Below are 19,076 nucleotides of genomic sequence, written 5' to 3' on the forward strand. Positions count from 1 at the left end.
CAATAGTTGGAGAAATTTTACGTGGCTAATGTGGAAAATTAGGCATAAATAATAACAAGGCAATCAAAGGTTAGTTCGAAACTATATTTTAAATTATTCTTTGATGCATCGTTCCGCAAAACGATATTTCTGGGATGGAATATTGTGGCAGGAATGGGAACATTGCCAATTTCTTTGTAACACCATAGCCAGACCATAATTGGAAATGACTAACGAGAGGGAACAGTCATTGCAAGACTCAGGAATAATCCTAGTGAAAAAAGCACATTCAGTCTTTAGAACGGATGTAGGTCTATCATTTATTCCAAAATTCCATTTGATTCTTTGTTAAACTTATGTTGACTGTCTGCTTAAAATACACTGCAATAACACTTCATGCCACTTGTTGCGTGATCGAAAAATAGCCTATAGTTGACAATTTAAAATATTTATTCAATCATGAGAGTGATAATAACTATTTATTGCTGTTACCTTGGTACGATGGTCTTGACTTTGACTCCTTCATTTTCGCAAATTTATGTTGGTTGCAGTTTTCAAGAAAGTTAAGGGGTTACGGTTGTCATTGACGATCCTTCAGTTGATTTTAGGAGGTTGTTAGACTAAATTGTAAAGTACCGTTTCCACAAAAGCTGTAAAAATGATTCAATTTGTCTATATTTATGAATGGAACTGACATTGCGTCATAAATATACTACACATACAAGCCTAGGTCCATCTCTAAATATTTTGCGATCTTGCTGTTATGAACCAGTGGTTTTCAAATGGAAATTTTTCGTGAAGTGTGATTTATCTGGCTGCCGGACCTGAAATTGCTGATTAATTTTCTTGCTTTCCTGAATAACAGATCTCTTTTTGTAACACATTTAAGTTGTTTTATATGAAGTTTTTTTATCTCTCTCGTCTGTAATATTGATGTTTCTCCGAGTTTGATCCTTCAAAGTATTCTCTTTATACACCTCTATTTAGGCGTCTGGCTAATACCCACCCGATCATATTTATTATCTAATCTTGGATAGGGTTTCCATTAATTTATAGTTTTTATCGCTGTTTATATCTACGTGCATTTGATACCAGAGACCAAGTAGAGGTCTTCGTTATTTCGAAGTGAGACAGATGCCAGAGAAAAACACTCGAGAGAACAGGAGGGGACCGTGAGTAGGAGTCAAGGTACGAGGAGGAAATCATGAAGGTAGAACAAAATGAAAAATAAGAGAATGAATATAAACACACAAATGAAGGAGTCCACGTCCAGTGCTCGAATGTTTAAGTGGGAATATTGTTATACTGGGTAGTGAAGAGTGGGCGGGAGAGAACATCTTGAGTGGCAGCGGCGTACACTCTCCTTCAACAACCCCCTCGAACCCTGGCCAAGTTTTTCAACCCCTTTCGCATATCCCCAACCCCTTTATTCAACCGCCTCCTTATTCCTCTCCTCCTCCAACCCCCCACCTACGTCCTCTGCCCTGATTTTTCTCTCACTCGGGGTCACCAGTTTTGCTAATTCATTTTTAGCCATGTTTAGCAATTAATGAACTTTAAATAGTGATAATATTATTTTATACCTCTAACTATATGCTTTAAAAATGTATTTTTTTAAATTCAATATGTCGATTGATTAAAAACATTCTTACATTAGATTTAATATGATTATTATAATCAGCTGTCTCAAATTTGAGAATTCAGATCAGCAATGTGTATTTAGTATTAAACATAAATCTGACATGTGTGTCTATTTGAATTGCTATCTTATTCGCGATACTATTTTCATTGAAAGGGCGGACGCCATTTTAATATCTCTTGGAGACGTAATTTACATCGATATTTATTCAAGTGTATTTTTTTTATTCCAGTTCAATCAAATGAGTCGGTAGTCATCCCGCATTTATTTTCCAGCTATCTGCTGAAATTGACCAGATTGGCTAATTTTAACCACGCCTGGCAACCCCGCTTTCGCCACACTTCCCGCACCCATAGCCAGGCGCCTCCCGCTCCCTTTTACATCACTTGCTGTCGCACTCTCGAAAGAACTCCACTCACCAGGTCGCGTCTTGAGAGGGAAGTAGTCCTCGCGGACGGATGCCACGGGTCCTTCAAATAGCCTTTGGGCGACCTCTCGTGCTTGAGAAGCGAAAGAAAAGCACGGACGACGAGACGGAAGATAACCATCCAGTACCACTTCAGTGGGAGTTGGAGAGAGGGAAACGGGAGGTAGAGGTGTATATTTTCAAGAGTGTTCCCAAAAAAAATATGGTGGTGATAATAATTATGGCAGTGGTGAAGTTGAGTTGCTTCCAGTGGTTCTATCTATTTCAATACTTCTTCGAAGTTGCTATCTATGGGAATATCGGATAGACTCCATTGAGTTGCACTCCATTGATTTGCCCTCCATTGATTTGCACTCCATTGATTTGCACTCCATTGATTTTGTATGACAATGAAGGTGAGATAAATTCTATCAACCGAAGTTATTATCTACATCCCACTATGAAATATGGATCCTCATACTAATAATTTTGATAGCATTGATGGAGCATGTAAGTTCTTGGGTTCAGTCATCTTAAATATTTCATCGGTGGTGCTGTCAAATTGAGCTTCTAATTATCATTTGTGGATGATAATTCAATTTGTAATGCTTTACGAATTCCACTATAAATGAATTGCTCGACACTATGTACAAATTAGTAAACATACACGCTTCAGAGACTTTGCATTCAAATTTTGGACTGTGAAATGCCCGGAAGATTTCTGCCGCAAATATTTAAAAATTTATGATGAGTTATTGATTTTTTTCTAATTTCGTACGCGAATAATCGCTAATTTATTTAATGTGATACTTTTTTTTAATAAAATGGTTCACATTCAGCAAGCCAATTTAAAGTGCACATGTAATAAATAAAAATTAAACTAAGAAGCTAATTCCAATAACAAATCAAGCAATAACAAAACGAACAAATACAAAAAACCGATTACCTTGGCTAGAAGCTTAGTATTTAGCGAGCTATATAGCCATTATGAGCTAAATGAGATGATCCCAAGATTTTAATTGATAACGAAAACGAATCATTCAACTTAGGCCATTTCCGTGTCTAAACTAATTGTCGTATGTGCTTAGTAATAGCAATGCTTGTGTCTCATGCTTATGATGTCGATACTCCTGCCCCAATGTATTAATTTGGAAGTATCCACTTCCTTGGGCGTGATCTCTTGGGCCGTTCCGTCTGCCCGTCGAGTCTATATGGATTTGTGTGTGCCCAGTGAAGCTTCGAAACGGTCCCCTGCCCTCTCGCTACTGACCCGTAGAATGTTGTCCATCTGTGACGAGGCCGAGGGACTTCGAGAAGGGACGGGGGTGATTTTCTATGGGCCCCGTGACATTTTCAATGGTTGAAAGGTTTCGATGGCTAGGGAACGGGGTTTGGGGTGGGCAAGGGGGGTGGATATATCGTTGGGGGCAAGGAAAGGGCCGGCCGGCTCCGAAGCTTCCGAAGGAGGTGAACTGGAATGGGCTGGCTTCGAAGTATTGGCTGGTAGGAAAAAATACTGTGGTGGGATGTTTGGACAGAGCAGCGGAAGGGAAAGGTATGGGGAATATGCTTATGGGGTCCAAAGTTGTAGCGAAGGTTGTCATGGACGTCCTTCGGCAGCCATCAAAAGGCTGGGGATGATTTACCGGCGTCGGATAGACGGAAAAATTCCTGGAACGCCAGGAAGGTTTGAACACAGTATTGATAGGGTAGGAGAAAGTCCGTGATGCTCCTCCTGATACAGTTCAGCGAATCACTTTCAATCGATGAAGAGAAATGGCTGGGGCTGACGTAATTACATAAACCTTCGTACCACTCTCTCCTCTTGTCTGATTTAGTAATAATGATGAACGTCAGTAATTTCTTTCGGTAGATGTAATTTTTAAACTAGGGCATCCTGTTCTCAGTTTTGTTTTTTGTTCAGAGTTTTAGGATTATTACGACGATATAAACGGTATTTCAAAAGCCAAACAAGAGCAATTTTGTGTTTCAAGCAATGGTGGGTGATTGTCTCTGGCACAATTTGAGTGGAATTTTTCTAAGTACCTTCTTATGCGGAACCTAACTCAAAAAAATGCTTCATTCTGCCAAAATTATTTTATTTTTGGTAAGCAGTAACTACTCGCAGTAATTTACAGTGTATTATCACCATCAGTGAGCTGTAGGTGTACCTGCATGATAAAATGTACTTGGAGAAGGGAATACCCTGAAAAAGCAGTGGGTGTAGTTGAAATGACATAAGTTAAAATTTTACATTGTTTCCTGGAAATCGCTTCGTTTATTTTTCGTACTTACCTTTGGTCCGATACCATCTGAAGTTGGGTCGTCCATCTTTCTTCAATAGTCTCCGTGCGCCATTTTTAGCGTTGAAATTTGCAGTGGTGAGCAAGCGGCTATGACAGCGTCTCGGATATGAGATTTGTGAGTGGTGCAAGGTGGAGAAAGAGAAAAGCATTTGATCATACGCCCCATGGTCAGAAGGTTAGGGTGGAGTCTTGCGAAAGGCTCGTGAATGGACCATCCCCTATTTCCTCTCCCTGCACACACGAGATGATATCCACTTGCCTTGCACACCCTTCGTGTTGTCCGAGACTCGGGCTTGTTCATCAGTAACCCTTGCTACGACAGCTTCTTACCCCTCCCTCGCCACGTCACGACCTTATCCTGAGAAGAGGTCAGGTTGCCCCTGACTATTTGCGGCAAATAGCGAAACAAATCGTCGCGAAGGCCTCTGTCATACATTTATTGATATACACGCAAAGTGTTTTTTTACGCATTGTCCGCTGCGAGAGGATAGAATTACGCTTTGCTCAATGGTATCGTGTATGATCTGAGTAAGGTTGCAAGGAAATATGAGCCTAACTGACAATGCGTTCTAATAGTGCTCCTCAGTGCTATCAAAGGAAAATCCATCGATCCTTGGTCAAGCGAGAAAATCACGAATTCATTTCTTAGTCTAAGGGTTGGCTTACAATGCGTTATACTTATATCAAGAGGAAACCAGAACTTGACTTCGGTGCAATATTCCATAAGTTATTATGAAGCATACATTATTTTCGGTTAATATTATAGTTTCCGATGTTGTTGATCACGTTCGTTCTTCCGTTTCAATGCTCTGAATGCAGAGGAAATCGACAAATTATACAATTAGTCTTTTATGAATAGCCTTAAAACCATCGATCAGTAATTGTTAAGGAAAATTATTCAGGATTTTGGCTGAAGGCTTTAAGAGAGTGACAATTGGCTGAACGCGCTTATATTCACATTATGAAGAATTATCTTCTCGTGAAAATTGGAAAACTTTTATTGAGAATCTTTTACATAAAATGGGATATTGATGTTAAGACATAAATCTATACTAAGCCGATGTCATAAATCTTTAAATGCAAGTCGAAAGTTCTATTAATGCGGCTGTGTGTGGAATGTAAAGAGATACCCGTATTAACAAGGGATGCGAATATGAATAAATTATTCCTGCACAATTTTAGGTTTAATATGTCTCTTTTGGCACCCCATTAAAGTTTTGAAATAATCATTAGCTTCGCGGAGCGCATGTAAGTGTTTTGGAGGCTGCATTTGACCCGCAAGTTGCTGGGACATTGGTATCCTTCGCTTAAAAAAATTATCAGAATTACTGACTACTCTCTTGATTGGTATCGCTTCGCTTGGAAACATTTGGAACGTTATTTTATTTGAGGAGGATTAGTGCTTCATTTTAGCCACCGATTTTGGAAAATGATTCTCTGCCAGCACGGGCCGCTCGTGCGCACTGAATTATGAAGATTTTTCACATCCGGTGATAAAATAGAAAACTCAGAACTGATGATTAGTCGACCCTGGAAACAATAGCTAAATGGAGTCAGCGTCCACGCCCATGATGCCCCAATAGGAAATGGGGATCAGGCATTCACGTGTGGGGGATGGGGAGGAAAGGGACATCCAGGCTGGATGGGTGGGAGTTGATATCCAAGACTAGACGGACTCGCGCACCCACCCACTCGTCAGCCGGCGTCAACATTATATACCTTTCTCCGGATTGTAAATACTTCACCACCCGACTCCCATCCGTTCTCTTCTCAATGGCTACCAACCCCTTCCATTCTCTTTCTCCGAAGAATCCTTCACATGTCTCCTTTCCTCCTATATAAACCCCTCCCACCTCTTATTCCTCCCTTACCCATTCTCTTCCGACTCCTCTTTCCCACCCACACTCGGGCCATTGTGTGCCAAATGTTTTCCACCTCAATCATATTGCGATCTCTCCACCGCGGGTGATATATATTTATTCTTTCCCTTCCTCCCTTCTTAACTTATAACGCCCGGGAAGACCCCACCCTTTCCCCTACCTTTCCTTTTCATCCTGCCTCTCCACTATCCTATCCTATTCTCTCCCCTTCGCCTCCTGTCCTTCCTCTCCTCCTCCTCCTACGCCTCCCCCGGCGACTCCGTGTGTGGGTCTCTCTCCACGCTAAATACGAGGCAATCGATCAATTCAGTTCTCTCTCTCATACCATGCCTCTACATTCTTTTTCTTGTTCGGTCCTCATACCGCATCCTTCCTCCAGGTTAACTTATATCACCTTCGGGTCCTGTTCAACCGGCTACTTACGTCGTACCTGTCGCCACTACGCATTGGAATTACTAATATCCAGCGTTCCTACTTCTCGGATCCATTCACGTGAGCCAAGCAAAAGGAATTTGCCCCTTTTTTTCAACTTTCGAGGTTGCTTAAATCACATGCATACTACCATTCTACTGGATTCAGTTCACTGTCAAGTTAAGAAAGTTTGCCTGGGAAACGAAAGAGATGCTGTCGATTGATAGCTGTGGAAGTTTTCTGCAGGGCTCAACTACCTATGTCGCTGATATTTTGGAGCAATTTTCTATTCTCTGGGTGGATAAAGTTTTTCAAAAAAATCTCTATTACCTCTGTTAGACTCTAAAATTATTCAGTAACCTTGGGCTTAGAATATTATTCATATGATGCAAATTTTATTTAATAATCCATTTATTACAAAAACTCTTATGCCTAAGCGTATGCGTAATTAAAATGACTCTACTCCAAGTATGTTTGGTGAAATTTTCATGGAACCTTGGCGACTGGAATTACCTGTAATATCGATTGAATATTACGTTCAATAAATGCGTTACGTACAGTGTCGTTAATGTTTCTTTCGGCACCTACAGGTATAATGTCTGAAAGTATTGTTTTAATAATGATATCACCGAATATTTTGAAGTACTTCGATACATCGGATTCCGCTTATACCGCTATCACCGTAAGTATGGGTATGAGAGCGAATTCTTAGTACTGCAGTTTCAGTGAGCTTCAGAATTATTACAGGATCCTGACAATACTAAATTACCACAAGGGTGAATGCTTAGATAGAAGTTGATGAGAGTGTCACTCATTGGTGTTTCTAATTTTTAATAATTTAAAAGAATGAATATTTTACCTTGAGATTCGTCCCCTAACCGATGCATATAATGGCTTTCGTTCCACGGATAGCGCCCATCCTTATCTGCATTCAAAGTCCGTATATAACTCCTTTCCGCGTTTGCCCTCCGTTTTGTGAACGCCCGATTCATTTCGTGAAACCTGATTCGTTCATTTTTTTCATTTAAAATAGGCCCTCCTACTCTTCATTCTCCTGTTCCTCCCATGCTTTATCGCTTCCTTTTGTCAGAGCCTTCCATTATTTTCCATTTCTTTACTTTTTTCTCTCCTCCCTTATAATTTCTCGCGGCTCATAATTTTCGGCCTTTATCACGTCATCGAGTCTTGACCGAATGCAGACCGTCTTTCTATCTCTCTCACTCTTTGTCTCTCTATCCCTTCTCTCTTCCACGAAAACCCTAACCCCGCCTCCTTTGCCTCCGCGTTCATCACGATATTCCATTCTACTGCTAATTCCGTGTGGCCTATTTTGGTTCCGAGGAGCCATAAGTCGCTCTCTTACCCAGAAAAAAAATACTTCATCGTCCTTCATGGTTGGGTCCAGGTGGACAAAATATATTGCTCAAGTGTGAAATAAACACCCCGCCAACCTATAGGATTACATTCATTTTTTTTTTAAACGACCCTTTCCGAAGGCTCCTCCCTCTTCTTTTCTCCTCTTTATATGCTGTTATCGTCGGCCATGTAGTGACCTTCTCTTTAAGCGTAATTATATTTTTGAATTTTGTCGCCTGAGCTAAGAATTTGTTTGCGTTGCAGTTCTAAGGACTTCTCTTCCACTGTGGATAAACGGTATGGAGTGATGAGTGTTCGCGAATGACTAATTCATATCTCATTTAAAGATTTCAATGAAGCAAATATGGATTTCGTTTTCACCACCCTTACCTATGAGTGTGTGTTCATATTGGGAGGAGTATGGAAACATTTTCACTATTGCTAGATGATCTAACTTTGTTCAGGACTGATCTAGAATCAACTTACAACTTAGGTACTTCATGTTTACTCTGCGTTACCCTTGAGTTTAGCCAGAGAGTTTATTTTTCTTAATTTCATGAGGGAGCGTACGTATAGCAATCATCATATTTTACCATACTATATAAATACGATGTGTATTTGTCATACCTCTTGGAGGACGGACTAGTATCTTGAAACAAAGAATCATATGAAGTTTAATGAGAGACTATTTTCTCCTCAATATTTTAGGAAAGCGCTATATTAGTGTATTTTTTTATAAGAGACTACCCAAAAAAATTCAAACGCTTAAAAAAGTTTTAGTAGCTTAATAAATACTTTTGCGAGGAGGATGAATATTTATCGAATGAAAATGAGTCTTTACATATAATTTCACAATTGTAAATGTGTTATATCCATGTAATGGAGTCTATCAGGTATTAGATCGGACTTAAACCCTGCAATAACGGTGCTATCGTGGGGATTAAGTTCAAGACATTTCATCAATTTGCAACGAGAGTTTGAGTGTCCTACCTACGCGGCAGCTAAGTTTTATCGTCATTCATTCATTTTTATCCTCGTCTTCCCGTACTCAGCTCAATCCTGCAAAATTCTAACATAGTCTTAGTAGTATTTACGGCAGTTCGCGAGCGCTGCTACTCGCGTCTACAGATTGATGATACACTTGTCACGACGCGAGCAGCAGTACTCGCGAATCGGATAAATAGCTACGCGAGAGGAAACCCGAAAGATCTAGCCAGAATTCAAGCTCAGTGAGAAATATTACTTTCAAATAATTTTTTCATACTTGTATGATCCTGTCTCTCGATCGATCGATAAGCCTGTCACTCAATCCGATGCCCGAATTTAATTACTTTTCTGATGCGATGTATAATCTTGAAACTTATCCTCTTGGAAACGTAAACACAGATACACTATTTTCACAATTTTTTTACTTGTCTGACCAAGATTTCGACACTATACACCATGTCATTCTCAAAGGTTAAAATGCGCAATTTTATAGCTTATTTATACCGTTTTGGAATATGGAGAGGGGCATTGACAGGTCGTTTGAAGGTAGCAGGGGGAAAGACTACTAGAATATGGCGTTCTCATGTAGTAAATTGTGTATTTTAACCTTTGATAATGACTTAGTGTATTGTGTCGAAACCGGGGTCAGACTACTAAAAATATGTGGAACATTCATTATTAGAGATTTTGTGAGTATATTTCCTGTTACACAGTTCCACCAAATATCGCCATCCACCCATTAAGTCGGTATCTTCTTGGGTCTTCTCATTACCTTTCCTTCTATCTACACTTCCTCGTATTGATGCGCTTGCTCATTCTCCACGCCCCTATCTCCCCGCTTGCTTTCTCTCCCTCCCTCCCACTATCTCATCTTCATCCGACCCTCATCCCCTTCCACCATTTCTTCCTCCTTCCCCACGTCTTGGGTCCCTCGCATATGTCTCCGTCTTGCGTCCCGTGGCTCCAGAGGCCAACGAATGGCTTTCTCGTGTGTTTCCGGGCGACGCGGAAACAGATCGGACCTTTGGGAAAACCCTTCTCCCTCTCTTATATGCCTCCTTCTCCTCCTTGTCTCTCTATTTCTTTTTCTCTCGTCCCCATCCCTCAAGTCTCGCCGTTGCCGTCAAGAAGTTGGGTTGGTTGTGTCGGAGGTTGAGAGAGGGTGGGTGGTATAGAATGGGGTGGTCTGGGATGGAGAATGAAGTGGTATGGGGTGGAAATCGGGAGCAGAGAGTGTGGGGGATGGGTGGTTTCAGAATGGTATCAGGGTATGATTCCTGTTATACATCGAGCTCGACATTGCGCATCTTTATGCTGCATCTTTTTCGCAATCGGGCGTGCAATAATTTTAGCATTAGAGCCGGGGCCAGTTTGCCACCTTTATGCCATGTATTTACGCATGCGTACATGCATTCACGGCTATTTACGATGCATTTTGAAAAGAAGTACGTACATGCATAAGGTTGAGCAATAATATGCCTCGCGTAAAACGAACATAAGGTTATGGTGGGAGGGACTCTGCAATGCGAACTTGGGAGGCAGGGGAGGGCTGGGTAGAACTAAAACGAGTTTAAGCGTGCTTTCAACATGACACAAAAAATCCAACGTCTCACGGTATTCGTTCACAAGTTTGAAGATGCTTAAGTATGTGACAGCTTACCAGTGTCTCGAGATGCAGCAGGTATGCCTAATAGCAAGAGCAATGGCTGTTGTTCTCGCCGTGCTAAAATCCCTGCGGCATTTGCTAACTGCTCTTATCCATCAGACAAGGTTTCGGCAGCCGCTTGTTGATCTTTACTTTCTAATATCCTTTCAGCCCTAATGTGGAATCAGTATTTCCGCCTATTGGATTTTAAAGGTCAGTTTTAGGGTTAAAGCTAGGAAAACGGATACTTTCACTTCGCTTTACGTATGAATATCAAGTTTATTTCATTTTAAAATCTATCAGGGTTGGTTTAGTGCTATATAAAGCGTCTTTTCTATGAATTATGCTCTTTGCTACTGAAACCTAATAAAATTTCCAAAGGTTTCCATGCTTTCATGAATTTCCAATGATAATTTTTTGCACACCTTATTTTGTGAAGGCATAAACTTCTTGTCACGTCCATTTCATTTGTTACTCGACTACTGTTGAACATATAAAGTGGTAGTGTTTGAGCTGCATAATTTGACGCAGATTTGATTCGAAGCCGGAGACAATGGGGTTTTTATGATTTCTGACACTATTTTCACCCCATACGCGATCTAGCTTAAGAAATTGCCATTGAATTTTAATAACTAAGTAATTAGGGCCATCGTATAAGAATTCACTGGAGGTCTCAACTCGCGGAGGCAAGGAAGTCTCATAGTGATAGCCAAGCAGCTCCTTATTCTGTCGTCGTTATAGTATGTCTGGGTCCCAAACAAACTGATCAGTCTCCATACTTATTGGTACTTGGCGATAGTTGAGCGAAAGCTTTGGGCATTGCGGAAACAATCGCAGTATCCGCTCACCTGTGGCCTAAATCCCGAATAAGGCCCCAAAATAAGCCGATGGGCATTGAGTGATATTGATTAGGAAAAACTTATTCTTAAGAAAAAATATTCATTGCTACAGTTGACCATTAACAGAGACGATTATAAGCTGAATCAACGGTATCCATTAATTTCCGAATTTCAGGAAACAACTGGTGATTATCCTGCAGGTAACCTACGGTTGTACCCTCATACACTCTCGAAGTGTGAAATCACCTAATTAGATTGATTATTGACTATCTCGTGGGGATATTTGTTCGTATGGTATGGTATTCGGAGGAGGCGACCGACAGCTTAGGTCATTTGCGCCATAAGAGAAGGGTAGGTAAGGAAGGGTGGAGAGAAACCCGGTGTCGGCATTAACCTGCTCTTGACGAAAGGCACCAAAGGGACCACGGCTTAACGTCCCATCCGACGGACGAAGTGTTGCGCTTGAAATGTCCTCCCCACAACATTCAAGCAGGGATCGGGCAGTCTCTGAAAATTCTCTGCCGCTGCCGGGATTTGAACCCGGGCCCACGACGTGGGAAGCCTACACTCTAGCCACCACACCAACCCGATCCCCATATTTGTTCGTGCCCAGGTAAATAACTTTTCCTCTGGGGAATTTTTGTCAAAATGTGGTCGATTAACGTTTACGTACTAATTCGTTTATGCAACCCTAAAATTGACCTTAACAATTCTCCTTGTTACTTCAAATATATTATGTGTCTCCAATTGAAATTGAGGGAAATGCTTAATACATGCCGAGAACTCCTTAGGACAGAAACGGAGCACGCCGAGAAAGAATGACACGTTATGACTCTTATGGCGTTTTATGGGACCGTGAGGATTTCTAGAAAGGAAGAGTTGCCGTGAAGAATGAAGCAGTAGAATGAGACCGAAAGGAAAGGAAATGGGTCCAGAAAGGGAAGAAGAGAGTAAAAAAATCCTGCAAACGCAAAGCAGACTGATAAAAGAGAGAGGAGGGACGCGGACATATGTGGATCCCTTTTTTATACGCCAAGATATTTTGTTTTACGAGAGAAAAATGCCTTTTTTCTCTTCTGCTCCCTTCCTTCCATCTCCCGAGATATAAGCAAAGCTTTCCGCCATAAAAAACTACAGTTTTATTAAGCACTTTCCTCCCTGTTCCTTGTGTGAATATATTTCCGTGCCCTTTTGTGTGAGTTTTGTCTGCGGAGAAATGCTTTCCTAAATTAAGAGCATTTGAAGCAAGCAGTCACCGTTGGAAGGTGTACACACAGTCTGCCCTTAATTACGTATTAACTACACGGTTCTAGAAGTTACTTATGCTGTCTTTTAAGGTATCTCTGTGCGTAAACAAAGTGTGTGTGTTTTTTCGAAAACGTAGGGAAGAGTGTGCCGAAGCCTTGAATCATGCATACGCGTATTCAATGGCCCAAGTATCTGCAGGAAAACTGAGATTAGAGATTGAGTGATATAGTTGTACCAAGGATTCTTATATCAGGGAAGGCAAACGGGAGCTTTCTATCATATAGACCTTGATAGTGAAGCAATTGCTGAAGCTAAGGTCGCTATAAGTACTAAAATTACTACGGAAATTACGATATATTTCTGTGATAGTTGCAAATCATGTTTTTTTTCGTGATTTTTGATAGCTGACACGATTAAAATTAAAGTATTTTAACCTTTTAAAATTTTAACATAAGGAACTAGGTACGTCATCAGCCTTATAGGGGAGAAACCAGTGTCACATTTTCTACATTTAATGTGTAGTTTTAGAAAATAGCATCGGCATTCAGATTCATCACTCTTACGATGAATTCTTGTTAGTTGGTAAACCTATAAAATTGTTACTGGAATCAGATTTACTACCCATGCCTCTGTTACATTAGAAGGCATGAAAATGAATTGTCGTCATTTTATTGCCACGATAAATTTTCTGGATGTAGAGTCGATCCGTAAACTATAAGTTCCAGTGATGGTTACCCGAAAATTAAAATATAAAATTAAATTTTAGGTATTTTTAGGGCATTGAATACTTAAATACAATAATGTTCACAAATTTTAGCTGGATGAATTGAATTTACTTGCGTAAATTATTCCCATGATGGAAAACGACACTATATCTCCTCAGTCTCCATAGGCTAAATTTGAATCTCCAGTGCAAATTCATTACAGGTTTGGTTCAAAAGAAATTTTTATACTCTCTCATCTCCTGATTAAAAAATCATTCCTCTTTTATGAGATGTATCTTTCATAATAGATATTACGAATGCGTATGATGGGCTCGTGCATAAATATTTTTATTGTTGTCAATTGTTATATATAGTGTTTGATAAATAAAGAGACTCGCAATTTTTCAGTTGTCCATCCGACTCCATGGCTTACCCCTTTCCCAGATAAGTTGATGACGTCGTTGACTCTTGTGTGGTAGCTCACCGGTTCTCCACTAGTCCTCGACCTCGCGCATCCATATTTCGTGGTTAGTTTTCATTAAATCTCTAATGAGCGATTATTTCTGTCAATGATCGGGTCTCTATGGACGAGTTAATGAATGAACACTCCAATGACATTACCAACTCGTGAAAAGTTTTGAAGCCTACATTTTGGCCTCCAAAGCAAAAATATATATTGTCCTCATTTAATAGCAACGATTGATTCTCTCAAAGTAGTGTCTATCGGTAAATGATAAGTTCCCGTGTTTGTTTCCGGAAAAGTAAAGTAAACAGAAAATGAAATTTAAGGTAGTTTTGGAACATAGAATATTTAAATTCGATAATATTCTCTATTTTTCGTCTGATAAATTGAAATTATTTGTCGATCCGGCTCCAGGTGAAGAATACATGGGATTAGACCCTATCGTAGATAAAATGATTACGTCCAAGACTCTAATTGAGCGACTCACCGCTTCTCCACTTCTCCTCGGCCTCGCTCATCGTTCGCTTTTGTTAAAACCCATGTGAGCGATTCTTTCTATCAACGCTCGGGTCTCTCTGAACGAGTTAATGGACCAAAACTAGAAATAACGTCACCAACTCCCGAAAAGTGGGCGGCAGCTTTCGCGTTTTTTTTTCATTTTAAAGTATTGAGAAAGTGGATAAACCAGGAAGACTTTATATCGCCGTCATACATCTCTCCCTTTCATCTTACTGAATTCTTTCAATTGTTTGCGACTGGGGTTATGAGCGAACGATCCAAATGTAGAACTGAACAATAATTTAGCGGCATGGCTACTAACTCAACGTAGTGTGGGTAATTAATTTAATATTACTGTGTGATTTTTTGAATTATTGCGTTCCATCTACTGTAAAATTAATTTTATTATAATTGTTTGTATTGTTCGGTTAAAAATGAATAAGCCGCTATAATACTAGGATGGTAGCCTCACAGCAGATGACGATCTTAGACGCTACCTGAAGCTTCTCTTACGTATAAAAAAAGCCTGTCAATTATTTGCGAAGATTGTTTTTCTGTTTTGGGAAACTATATAACTTTTTACCACTATTTATATTATTGTTTTTCATTAGTAATATTTAGGACCGCATAGTCGTGGCTGGACTTTCTTAAACCATATCAGGAACGTAACACCTCAGGAAGCGTTTTCGTTGAAGATGATGATCGCTGCCGAATAATCGCATTCGCAGCGTGGGCTACCGCGGCGGCGAACAAAGAAAGACTCGAGAGGAGAAGAATAAGTGTTCCTTGCGAGTTTGCAATTCCGACATGCCTCGGCAGGGAGCGCGGTGGATGCACACATCAGGAAGGCATACACCTACGGGCAGATGGGTCGGCGCGGTATCTGCGCATGGCGATGCAGCCGCGGAAGAAGAAATGGGAAGGAAGGTTTTCACCCTTCCCACTATCTTTCCTCTCTCTCTCTCTATCTCTCACTTTTATTGGTATTACGCTCACGTCAAGGGGTCACGGCGGCGGCTTCGTCAGGCCACATCTAGATGGCATGGATGGCGGGATAGAGTCAAAGGAGAAGAAAAGAGGTGAGAGCTCCGAGAAGAAGTGTAGGAGGAGGGAGGATGGAGGGGCAAGGCAGGAGGAAAGGAAGGTTTGGGCCTTCGGTGGCAGGCCTGTGTGACAGGATAAGTAATACACCTTTGATTCTTGATAAAAGAGATACATAAGTGCCGCCATAAAGGCTTGATGTACACCCTCGGACCAAGGGAAGAAGGGTGTTGTGCATTGGTTGAGGTCCGAAGTCTTCGGGTGGGGAGGGGGCAAAGGCATGGGAAGGGAGAAGAGGTCGGGGGTGGGGCAGAAGGGGGTAACTTAGAAGGGGGCGGAAAGGGCGAATCGCCCCGGGGGCCGAACGGGGGTGTAGAGGGGTGGGGTGTGTATTGTATGTGGAAGCATTGGAGCAGGTGGGGTGAGGGGGGTGGTTGAGATAAGGAGAAGGGCATTCGTGAGTGTGGAGGGGATAGGAGGAGATGGAAGACGGAAAGGTGGATGGTCGTAACGCGCAGGGTCGAAGGTGTGGTGGCATTGCTGAGGGATGAGAGAAGAGTATAGCAGCCGAAGTCCAATACTGCCCGATTGTGGCTAAAACTTCCAGTTTCCTCGCTTTATTCTAATTCCTTTTAATTCAACAAAAATAACTATAGTTGGTAACTCTGAGGACAAATAGGCGCTCATCTTACGAAATTTGGTGTGAGGTAAAGAAATTGACCTTTTGCTTTGCTAGAGAAGCCTTTGATGATAACTCGTTTCTGTTTAAATCTTGGTGCATGTACTGTACAATTTTATTGAATTCCGAACAATGGGGCTGAAGCCTCTAAGAGTGACATATGTAAACATCTACATTTCTCATATGCGATCAGCTGGGACGGACACACGGGTGAAGGAACGAGGAAGTTCCTGACGTGATGGGTGCGAAATAAAAACTAATAAACGATATGAAGAGATGGGAGCGATACGGTCTGATTGAGGAAGGGGGAAAGAGCTTAACTCTTGCGAAAATTGAGAAGTATTAGGGTCTAGGCGAACTGAAATGAGATGCACAGGGAATGCGGATAGGCGTCGAGGATCAATTGAAATATTGCATTAACCGGTTGATTACCTCTAGCAATAGTAGTTCACATTTTCATACCTAGATTTAATTCTAGAAATAGTCAAACATTGCTACTCAACATAAAAAATATACCTAAAATAGCGCAGTTTTTAGTTAGAGAAAATGAGTTTTGCGAATCAGATTAACCCCTCGTTATATATGTTTCTAATATACCTTTTCCGTTTTCTGAAGACAGGGATTGGCTAATGTATTCTTCATAATGAGCTTTCCATAGAATGAATTGACTTTTCATGAAATCGGTGGATGATTTTACAACGCCTCTTGATTTGCTAATGGTTAAGAATTGTCAAGGGTTGTCGTCGTAGGCATTAACGAGAGTAATTGAATGAGTCAATTTATGCTTACTCGAGCTCACATGGATTCGGATTGCACATGCACGGAAGGGGCTAACAAATTGAGGATATGAGGTTGCTAAGTAAGAGAAAATTGATTGGCGAGCAAACAATGGCTTACGGTTTAAGATTAATAGGTAAGCAAAATGAGGCAATGGCTTTCCGCGACGCCAGGTTCTCAAAAGTCTCGGCCGGAGACCGCCTCAAGGTGCGTTAAGCAATACGATTTATACGCAGTGGAAATAATTCCTCTTTCCATCTCGTCCTTCACATTGTGCAATTTTCGTTATAAGAATGTCATTTGTTTTTATGACAGCCTCTCCTCTGCCGGAGCAGCTAGCCAGAATGTCAAAACATTCTCTCAATTCTAGTGAAGTGGCACGCTTGCATGTAGAGAGGCTGAATCTCCGATTAATGTGAACTTTTATGCCTCTTCGCTCGCTTACTTACTTGCTAGCATGGGGTATACTCCTGAAATAATACTTCAGTGGAGCTTTTGAGAAACTAGGGAAAACATCGCAGTAAAGGGCAGCTAAAAATTTATGGGTGAATGTGCGTTTAAATCCTCATATTATTTCCAGCTCAAGGTACTTTTATGTATCAAGAGAAATTAAAATCACCATATGGGGTGATGCAAAATTTTACTCGATGTATTCCGTGGAAAACCGTTATGATGAATGGGCTTTGAAATGTTGTAGGTACACTAAGTTTATCGTATGTTTGTCAAGAAACAAGATGATTTGTTAGTTGAATTTTTGCTCAGCACTTAGCACATCGAACTGGACCATAAGTCGTGGTTCCTTGCTACTTTTCGTAAATAGAAGGCCATGTCCGACACAGTGCTTCCCCTCACTATTACCAGCCTTCTTCTTGACTCAAATGACCTTAGAAATGACTCGCATTCTACAAGTACTTTCCCAAGCCAATACCGGCCCCTCACAAACAGAAAAACACGATCAGGAAAATTGCACCCTTTTAAATGCTTATTTGGAAGCAGTAATCCGTCGAAAATAGAGTAGGACTAGAAATAAAAACAGATTGAAATCGTTAAAATGCATTAATTACATTACACTCCGCCGTAGTTATTCCTGTCAGATTTATTAAAAAGTAGAGCGAATTAAGCATTTACTTCCCTCTATTTTACCTAGAGCCTTTCAGTTAGTGAAACATTGGTAGCATTCCTGTGGATTTTGTAATTGTAATACATATGAGGATGAAAAATGGATTAGAAAAGATAGTCCAAGGATCAGGAATCTGGACGGCACAAATTCTTTTACCCTGAAAGATTAGGGAGGTTCGCTGACGGTCGCATTTAAAATAAATCTTGAAGGAGAGTAACTCATGGGAAGACCACAGTACGTATGCAGAAAAAAATAATTCTGTTGTGGAGAATAACGTGGTACAAAGATTGTATGGAAAATCCATCCGGATTTATACATGTTGGTACTACTAACTAACACCCTGAATTTTCCTTTGGAAGTGTCTATTTGAAGTCAAAAGTAATTTATATTATTGTCCCAACCGATTTTTTTAGCCTTTTAGTATCACTTGTTTCTATGTCTTCCTTCTCTTGTTAATATTTATCTACGTAGTGTGCAAAGGTACTGAAGCTAGCGAGATAGAATGTGTATGAATATTTTTTAATATAAAACATTAAGTAAGCTTTTAAAACTTCGACATTAATGCCTTCATCCTTCTCTTAAGTAATACGCAACTTAATTTCAAAATGAGATTTGGCCTATCTGGATTATGTCCGACAGTTTTCAAGGTGCAGGGGCTTTTAAAGAAGCCAATCATTTTGTTAGATATGATGCATATAAATTTATGCTCGAAGACGGTAACTGTTGCTGAGAAAATAATCAGGAAAGAGTGTATTCAGAATAAATTTCATCGACTACGATACATATTGATTCTGTCAATGCCGATTGAAAAATTACTGCGATACATTATTTTCTATTGGGTCGAATTCCCATCGAAAAAAGCTGATTGATTGAACATGCCCAAGAGTGAGGGAAATAAATTTGTCATAAATCACTCTTTAATAAGGATGAATTGAAAAATTCTGATGCTAAAGATAACTGTCAAATTTTAATTTCTTATACAGTAGCTATTCAAGTACGGCGCAAAGGCGCTGAGTTCTTTTCTTTTATCAATCCATATTTTAAACTTAGTTTTGTCTGTTCATACTCGTGGATGCTATTTTGGAAAGATTTAGTTTA

Source organism: Ischnura elegans, chromosome 3 (assembly GCF_921293095.1).
Source record: "Ischnura elegans chromosome 3, ioIscEleg1.1, whole genome shotgun sequence".
In the NCBI taxonomy this organism is placed as follows: domain Eukaryota; kingdom Metazoa; phylum Arthropoda; class Insecta; order Odonata; family Coenagrionidae; genus Ischnura; species Ischnura elegans.